The sequence below is a fragment of the Pseudochaenichthys georgianus genome, chromosome 1 (genome assembly GCF_902827115.2).
Source record: "Pseudochaenichthys georgianus chromosome 1, fPseGeo1.2, whole genome shotgun sequence".
NCBI classification, from domain to species: Eukaryota; Metazoa; Chordata; class Actinopteri; order Perciformes; family Channichthyidae; genus Pseudochaenichthys; species Pseudochaenichthys georgianus.
Genome location: NC_047503.1, coordinates 7,849,479 through 7,858,833, shown reverse-complemented (window position 1 = coordinate 7,858,833; position 9,355 = coordinate 7,849,479).

Sequence of the window (9,355 nt, the reverse complement as noted above, 5' to 3'; positions counted from 1 at the left end):
TATGTCATGGGTTTATGTTTATGAATAATAACATGCGATATACTGTCTTTTGAACTCATACTATGATGCTTCAAGAAGCATTTTCTTTCTCCATGGGTTATTATGAAGCATGTGATCAGAGTCTGCTCAAATCCACCAGCCCTGACCACTTATTATTTGGTTTGCTGAAGAACTTTCAATGTATCTATATTATTCTACAACCTCCTGCAACCCACTGCACCGTTGTAGCGACATTAAACCACTTTAAAAGTATCTGCATGGCTATATCCTACTAGGGGGAGGAGAAAATATGTTTTTGTGTAATATGGGTGAAACAACCCTTTTACATGATGCTCTTATAGTGAAGTCCGATTACACCCTCCCTTTTTTAGGAGTGATCCCCCCGGCCATGTCCTATCAGAGACATTAAAAATGATAAGTGTTGCCTCTCCTCATGGCACACAGCATTAAGTAGACATATTGGATTGGATTAATGGTGCTGCAATGGACAGGGACCACATGGCTTGCAGACAGTTATCAACGTGTGTGTGTGTGTGTGTGTGTGTGTGTGTGTGTGTGTGTGTGTGTGTGTGTGTGTGTGTGTGTGTGTGTGTGATGCGGTAACTGCTTCACACCGCTGTCCCCGTCTGGACTCACCATCCATTCACAGGGAATCGATATCCTGCCAATAGCAGGAATGGATTTGTGAGGATGTTGCAGAAGGCAGATGCGAGCTGAGCTGTCTGCTTTGTATGAAAAAAATATTGTTTTTAAAATTATTATTATTATCCAGTTTTTCCCACATCATTTGATTCTATTTGTAGGAGCGCGATTTCCACCAAAGATTTGGGAATTGGTCCATGGGCAAAGCATTGTGGGGATTTTTAGACCGCAGAGGATACACATATGCAGCCTCAAAATGTCTCGCTACGAAGGACGCCGGGCTCGGTAGAATTCCAAGGAGCCTGGACATTGGAACAGTCCTTCGGCGGGACTCGATGACGTAGCTTCCTTGAAATAGTGGCTCTGGAGCATCCTTCCTTGACATTGAGAAACACCCACGGAGCTTTCCAACGATACCTATTACTATTATTATTACTATTACATGTCATTTGTTAGACGCTTTTATCCAAAGCGACCTACATACATTGAATACTGTGGACAATCCCCACAGGAACAATTTGGGGTGAAGTGTCTTGTCCAGGGACACAACGACATGCTGACTGCAGTGGGACTCGAACTTGCTACCCCCTGATTCGAAGTCCAGCACTCTAGCCACTGAGCCACAGCCGCTCCACAACCTCTCATTACATGGTGCAAACAGTAGTCGGGGTACTTTGTTACGTTAGAATGCTAACCTTTGGTGAATTTAGGAGAAATCTACAGACGCAAATAGACAAACTACAGTAAAATTTTATTTTTATTTTTTATTTTATTTATCCTTTATTTATCCAGGAATGTCCCATTGAGATACAAGATCTCTTCTTCCAGGGAGTCCTGACCAACACGGCACACAACAAGTTTCAACATAAAACAAAGGCATTAAACAAAAAAAACATACAATTCAAATATAAATACAGAAGGCCATTTGTGCAGTGGCAAGAAGCATAATCACATCAGCAATAGCATCAGGTAAAACAGTTACATGTTTCATGAAGGGCTAATCGTAGCATACCTTTAAAAGCATTTACAGTAGGAAGTGCCTCTAGACAAAGTTTTACTTGCAGCGTATTCCATAAAAAGGGAGCATAGTGGGAGAATGCAGCTTTACCAAGCTCTGACTGCATCAAAGGAACATTTAAAAGCATCCCATTTGCTGCTCGTCTAGTATTAAAAAAGCAAGTATAAAATGACAGAAGTCTGGAGATATATAAGGGCAGCTTACCTAGCAATGACTTAAGGATAAAAATCAACATGTGTGATTGTCTTCTTTGGTACAGAGAGGACCATCCTAAGGACTGATACAAAGTGCAGTGGTGGGTGCGAGAGCCTGCACCCGTTACAAAACGTATAGCAGTATGGTACGCAGAGTCCAGCTTTTTAAGCAGGGAGGAAGAAGCATGCATATAGATCACATCGCCATAGTCTAATACAGACAGAAAGGAACTCTGCACAATTCTCTTCCTGGCTTCAGACGGGAAACATTTCCTTAAACGAAAGAAAAAGCCCAGTTTAGGTCTAAGTTTTCTCAGTAGGTTCCCAATATGAACATCAAAGGCCATCTTTTCATCAATCCATATGCCCAGATATTTGTAGGATGCTACTTTGTCAAGGCATGTCCCTTCCAGTGTAAGAATCGGAGGGACAGCTGTATTAGCTCGAGAGCGAGAGAAGGTCATGTACTTGGTCTTTTTTGCATTAAGGACCAGTCTTAGCCTTAGCAAGGAGTGTTGCAGTGTATTAAAAGCATCCTGTAGAAGCTCTATAGCCTGAGTTAAAGAGGAAGCCACTGTATAAACAACTGTATCATCGGCGTATAAATGAAACCGTGCTGGGTTTATCCCATTTCCTAGTTCATTTATAAAGATGGAGAATAAGACAGGGGCCAAAATAGAGCCTTGTGGAACACCTTTGTTTATAGTAAGAGCAGCTGAGGTATAATCTTCTACTGAGACACACTGAGTTCTTTCAGATAGATAGTTTTTAAACCAGCTCAAAGCCATTTTGCCAAGACCTATGCAGCCAAGCCTCTGCAGTAGCAATGCATGATCCACAGAATCAAAAGCTTTAGACAGATCAACAAACAATGCTGCACAGTGTTTTTTCTTGTCTAGTGCTTCAATGATGTCATTTGAGACTAGCATAGCCGCTGAAGTAGTACTATGGCCTGATCTGAAGCCGGACTGAGACTCGCTAAGAATATTATGGTCAGTTAGAAACTTTTTCAGTTGTTCGTTTACAAGAGATTCAAAGACTTTGGCCATTACAGACAGTCTGGAAATAGGGCGATAATTATTTAGGTCAGAGGGGTCTCCGCCCTTTAACAAGGGGAGAACCATGGCCGACTTCCATGAGCTAGGTAATTCACCAGCATAAAGACTGAGATTCAGAATAGAGGTTATGGGTTCTGCAATCAGACCTGCAGCAACTTTGAAGAAGAACGGCTCTATCTTGTCTGGGCCTGAAGATTTCTTTACATCTAGGCTCATTAAAGCTTTGTGAACCTGAGAGGTCAAGATGGGGGCAAAGGTGAACAGTTGATCAGGGTCAAGTGGCGGAGGACCTGGCTCTCCTTCTGCAGCGATCATCCCTGAGTTGCTAGAATCAAAGATTGAGCCAGCAGAAATAAAATGATTATTAAAGCTGTCTGCAATATCCATTTTGCCCTTGATTTCACTCTGATTTACCCTTAAGAGATCAGGAAGGCTGTTTGGAGTGATAGAACCTGAGGAGGATTTAACAAGTTTCCAAAACTTTGCAGGGTTATTCAAATTGTCATGTATTGCATTAAGATAGTAGGCACATTTAGAGTTTTTAATCAGCTTAGTGCATTTGTTTCTTAATGTCCTATACAGATTCCAATCTAATGGAATATTCGATTTCTTTGCTTTAGCCCAGGCAGTGTCTCTCTGTCGAATGAGAGAAGATATAGAATCATTAAACCAGGGGTTGTCTTTACCGCTTATCCTAGATGTCCTAAAAGGAGCATGCTTGTCACATATAGCCAAGAAGGTGGATTTAAAATAATTCCATGCTAACTCAACATCGGTCATAAGTGAAACAATGTGTAAATCACTATTAAAAACATCATGTAGAAACGCCTGCTCATCGAAATGTTTGAATCGCCTCTTGTGAATGAAACGTGGCTTTCCTTTAGGGATCTTACAGGTTCTCACACAAGCAATTGCGCAGTGGTCGCTTATATCATTACAAAACGTGCCTACTGCGGAGAAACGCTGAGGTGCGTTTGTAAGAATAACATCAATCAAAGTGGACTTCTCTAAATCTTTTTGGTTTAACCGAGTTGGCGAGTTAACTAGTTGCACCAAACAGAGAGAGTCACAAGTGTCCTTGAAAGAGTTTTGTAAATCCGTTTGCCAGTCCCAGTTTAGGTCTCCGAGTAAAACCATCTCGGATTTAGTCCAGTTATGGAGAAGATTGGAGAGTATATTCGTGGCTTCGCTTGAGGCAGCGGGCGGGCGGTAGCATCCGATCACTATAATGTCTGAACCACTTGGGAGCAATAGTTTAATTACAGAGAGTTCAAAGCATTTTGGTTTTGTTAGGGATTCGATGCAGGTGCAGTCTAAATGGTTTTTAACATAAATCGCAACCCCGCCCCCTTTTCCCACACGGTCTGTTCTAAAGACATTGTAATCTTTTATATTTATCATATAATTTGTAATCGACTTTTTGAGCCACGTCTCAGAAAGGACAATGATATCAGAGTCAGTCGAATCGGCCCATATTCTGATGGAGTCCATTTTATTAATCATGCTGCGAACATTAAGGTGAAAAAGACGTAATCCGTCTTTCGTTCTAAACTCCTCTGGTGTTTGCAGCTGAGACAGTTCTGGGCCTGGATTCGGTTTCACGTTACCCGACATCAGGAGTAGGAGAATTAGAAGCCAGGTCCTCCTCGCTGGGCTGGTCGGCTTGCCGTCGCAAGTGCGCGCTGCATAGGGGGAAAGTCTCCCATTTCCCTGGGCCCATAGACAGCGTAGTCCTCGCGGCAGAACCCCGGGTAGATGAGACGTCCATGAGAGAAGGTCCTCCGCGAGCAGCGGGGTTGTCATCATGGCAACAACTCTTCCTAAATCCGGGGAAGCCATGGTGCCTGGGGTAGGCCACACATCAAGCGCAGGTGTGTCTTGTGGGTGTTCAGCGTCGGGAGCGACACCGGTCCCGGAGATCCCCAGCACCAGGTAGCCGACCAGGTAGAATAGCAGGGGAGGTAGCCACATCATATATAAAATAAACTCCTTACTAGCACAAAATAAACACTTAAATGTGTATTTTGTACGTTTTCCTTCCAAAAGACTGAAAGAAAACTAGCACAAAATCTCAAAATTGAAATGTTTTTGCCTGCCGTGTCTTTGATTATGCAGAATAGCTCTTTTTACAGTGTTATATCATTATAATACTATATTGTGTCACTACAAAACTACATGTAAAAGCAATTGGTAATTGATAGTTTTAAAGTGGAGCCACTTTGAGATATTTTGCAAAATGCTGGGTTTATCAGTAGTTGATACTTCACCATATCATACAAGCATAACACATGTTTTATATTTAAATTAGTAACTATGAATGTTTAATTAAATGTAATGGAGTAAACATACCTTTAATTTGCCTATGAAATGTAGTAGAGTAGAAGTACTGTATATTTAGCATAACATGGAAATACTCAACAAAAGTACAAGAAACATAAAATGTCTTACTTAAATCTACTTACCACCACTGCGTGCTACCAACACATGTTTATTGATATTTTTTCAAAGTGCTATTAAAGACTGTAGCTTGTCTGGCTTTTCAGATAAGCACAACATGTACAATATTCCCTCTAAATTCAAAGTACTTGCCTGAACTTTTTGCATCAAAATAACCAGTCATTTCATTGTACAATGACACTGATTCATAAAGTGTCTTTTCTCAACTTTTACAACGTTGCTTCCCCCCCCCCCCCCCCCCCGCAGCTCCCGGGGTTACCCTGAGCCCTATAAAAGCTTTAGAGCATTAAACAACAGTGGGACTCAGTGGAAGTAACAGTGATGTCCTTTTATTCCGAGCCAAAACATTCCAGTTTCAAACAAAAGACCCGGAGTTAAAAGACGCCAAATAAATGTTGGATCAAAGCTTGAATTGTAAGGGGCTTGGTGAACAAGTAAAAGTTGAAAAGAGGACGGAAGTAAAAAAAAAAAAAAAGACAGAAGTCAAAGAGAGAAAGAATGGAGGTGAGGCGTGCTATAAATGGCGCTATGGCTTTCTTGGACTGAAATGTAAAGTTCCTGAAGATAAATAAGTTTCCCGTACCATAATACTTTATTGGTATTCGCTCATAGCAGAGAGCAGACATGGGGTCAGGAGCAATCAGCCTGCCGTGGGCTCACAAATAGGGTTCAACATCGGAGTTCAGCATCTTTCAATTTCCCAAATTTGTTGGCATGTTTGTGTCTCAGCCTGCCATTAATTGCAAAACCATCCACCCATAACAATGTGAGCTGCTGATATACAGACTGCAGCCTAAATCAAAGCCAATCCTTAAAAAAATAAAATGCTTACAGAAATAGACCAGTGGTTACTCAGGATTCCATTTCCTTTTCCTGAATTGAATTTCAAGCAGTGTCCCAAATTGTTTGAGCCTTACCGCAGATCTGCTCTGCATTGTCATGGCATTTGAAAGGCAGTAATTGGATAATCCATTTAAAGATGCCTATGAAGCCCCCAATGAATGGCAGTGACGGATCTCCCTAATGAATGTGGAGAGTGAGTACTATTGTCATCTCCAACAAGATGTACAGTAACTTTGACAGGATCGATCCAGCTATGTGAATATGCTTCTGAGAAACTCCAGCACTTCTACACAGAGTTCACTATTTCTCTGCAAGATTACTTGTTAGCAAAATAGTTATTTATTCTCCTCACACTGGACTTTAACTAGCGGTGTATGCCCCGCTGCCCAGTTTCCAATGACTCTTTTGGGGCCAATCTTTTTGTAATCTCCTTAAATCCTTTAATACAAATTTAAAAAACCACAAATTGATATGTTCTTACAGTATAGATAATAGGCCCATGAAGCAGCTCATGTGGCTTGTTATAATTGTCAGTGAACAACAGAAGAAGAACAAGGGATTTCTCTGTCTGAAAGGAGGCATTCCACTACACAGGGACTCCATTCATACGGTTTAGGAAATGTGCATATTTTGAACACAAAGACAGCTCTCACCAGCAACATTCAGATTCTTCTGAGATGTGCTCTGCCTTCCTAGAAATCCCGCCGCCCAACCCTATCCTTATGGGGTTAAATTACTCTTCGATAAACTGCTAGTGATTGGACACATTCTCCTAATATTTAGAGCCGAAACTGAAATGACCTGCTGTTTACTCACAAGGTTTAATTCTGCCACTCTGGCTTCTACTCATCAAGCTGGCTTATAATCATTTACTTAAAGACGACATATTATGCTCATTTTCAGGATCATATTGCGGGAGTAAACAGAGGAGTCCAAAGGAGGGGGGGAGTGTGTGGGAGAGACACCTTAGCCTTAGCAGACCATTTATATGCACAAAAAACTATACTACACACTACAGCTAAGGGAAAACCCCCAAAATCATACAGCCTGTCCTCCTACAAAAAACGACCATATAGGTTGATTGTTCAGCAGCTAAATACGACCCAGAGTCACGTTTTAAAGTGTAGCACCTCTAGTGGTCGTGTAAGAAACAACATGCTCCCGTTGATTGCAAACGCTCCGGAGGGTCGTTTATTCACAAATAACCCTCTCTGGAAGATCCTAAATTGTGGAATAGTTTGGCCATTAAAATGCTTTTTTATTAGATTTCTAGCAAGAAGGGTAGGCTATATTGTACTTTTATGATCTACGTCCAGTATGATCTACAATTTGATAGATATACGAAGATGATTTGAGGTCTCGCCAGGAGAACGTGTACTGTATATGGGGCAACTTCCATGTAAAGTTAGCGTGGGTGAAAACAGTATTTCCGGTCTCGAAGTGTTCATAATAAAACCGGAAGTATTCCCCACACTGTCAAATGATTACACAGTGATATCTCCATTACTCATCCACTAAAAAACATCAGTTTATCCTTGTTAATTACACAATATTGATTGGTTTAAATTGTGTACAATGCTTTTGTGTTTTTAACCTTCGATTCGGAGAAACAAATTGTTTTTTTGTAGTGAGTTTAGACACTACAGAGTTTCTGAAGACACTACACTACCCAGAATCCCCAGCTATCGTTTGGGACTACAACATCCGCCTTGCTTTACAAACCCTGTGATTAGCCCTCAAGCTCTGTGATTGGATGTTGGAGTGGCAGTGCGACAAGGTTACGCCGAGTGTCAAACAGCTCTTTGAAATGGAATGGAACCACGCCAGACTATCCAAAACTATAGTTTTGGATAGAATTACACATGCTGGCTATTGTGTGTTTCGCAACATGTTCTATGGCACGTCTCTACTGGGAATTGTAGTTTTAAAAGACGTTTTTGTATTTCCCACAATTAGAAGTTGCCAGTATTAAACTGTATACATCCCTGGAGGTTTAGGGGATACGAAACACATTGGTGTTATCAAATTTAAAACATATAATTAATACATGGGTGAAAATTGCTTGTGTCCATAATGGGCAGCATTAATATACCCACATGACAGCTAAGGTCAGAAGAGCTTTATTTAGCAGCTGGTATTATGTCTGTGACCCCTCCTGTTGTTAATTGATAAGCTTGAAACATGCACTTGTCAAGGTTCAGATGCACATTTAGCAAATATGGCAGTAGCCATCGATCATCTTAAGATAAGATACTTTATTGATCCCAAGTTGGGAAATGTTTTTGTTACAGCAGCATGTACTCCTTTGTTCTACTCCACTTCAGAGGTTAACCTGGTATTTTTACTCTACTACATTTATTTTTGTTACTTTGCAGATTCTGATTAATGATGTGAAATATAAACAACCCTTAATCAGACTTTAGTTACACCTGAGTAAAATTCAGCCTTATCAGTTTGTCTGTTTTGCACATCCTCCTGTTAATATCTTTGGACGTCCTGCACTAAACTGTTTTATTGTAGAGATCACTACAGTATCTTCTTGATTATTTCTATCATTGACCCCTATTTTGTATGTAGGCTACTCTTAATATTTAAATGTTTTCATCAAATATAACTTATTCAACAACTAAATTCAACAACGTGCTTTAACCACTAGGAGGCGCGGTTTAAAAAACCAGTGGTCTAGTTATCAAAACATAATATCAAACATAATATGACTATTCACTTTATTGTGAAATTAAAACAGAATGGTAAAGGAAAATACAGTTTCAGTCTCTCGATGTGAAGCTTATGCATTGTACCATGAACTTGTATAGACCTGTAACAGTCAACTGCACGAGGAGTTGGAAAGGTAGTTCAGAAAATCAGTAATATCTTTAAAAACTACAAAAAAGTCCCTTTCTATCAGCTGTGCACCTTTATGGTGTAAATACAGACTATCTACTTATTGGATCAAATATAAAAGTCAGCCGAATTAGTGTTGATACTGCAAGGAGACGTATTGTGTGAAAATAAATGGAAGATGTTGTTTAATTGTTGATATATTTATGGTCCACGTCACGTATTCAGTTTTGGCGGCATTTCTTACAGTTTGTCAAAAGGTCTTCTGATCAGGGCTCTATAAATAAATATCTACGGCAGAT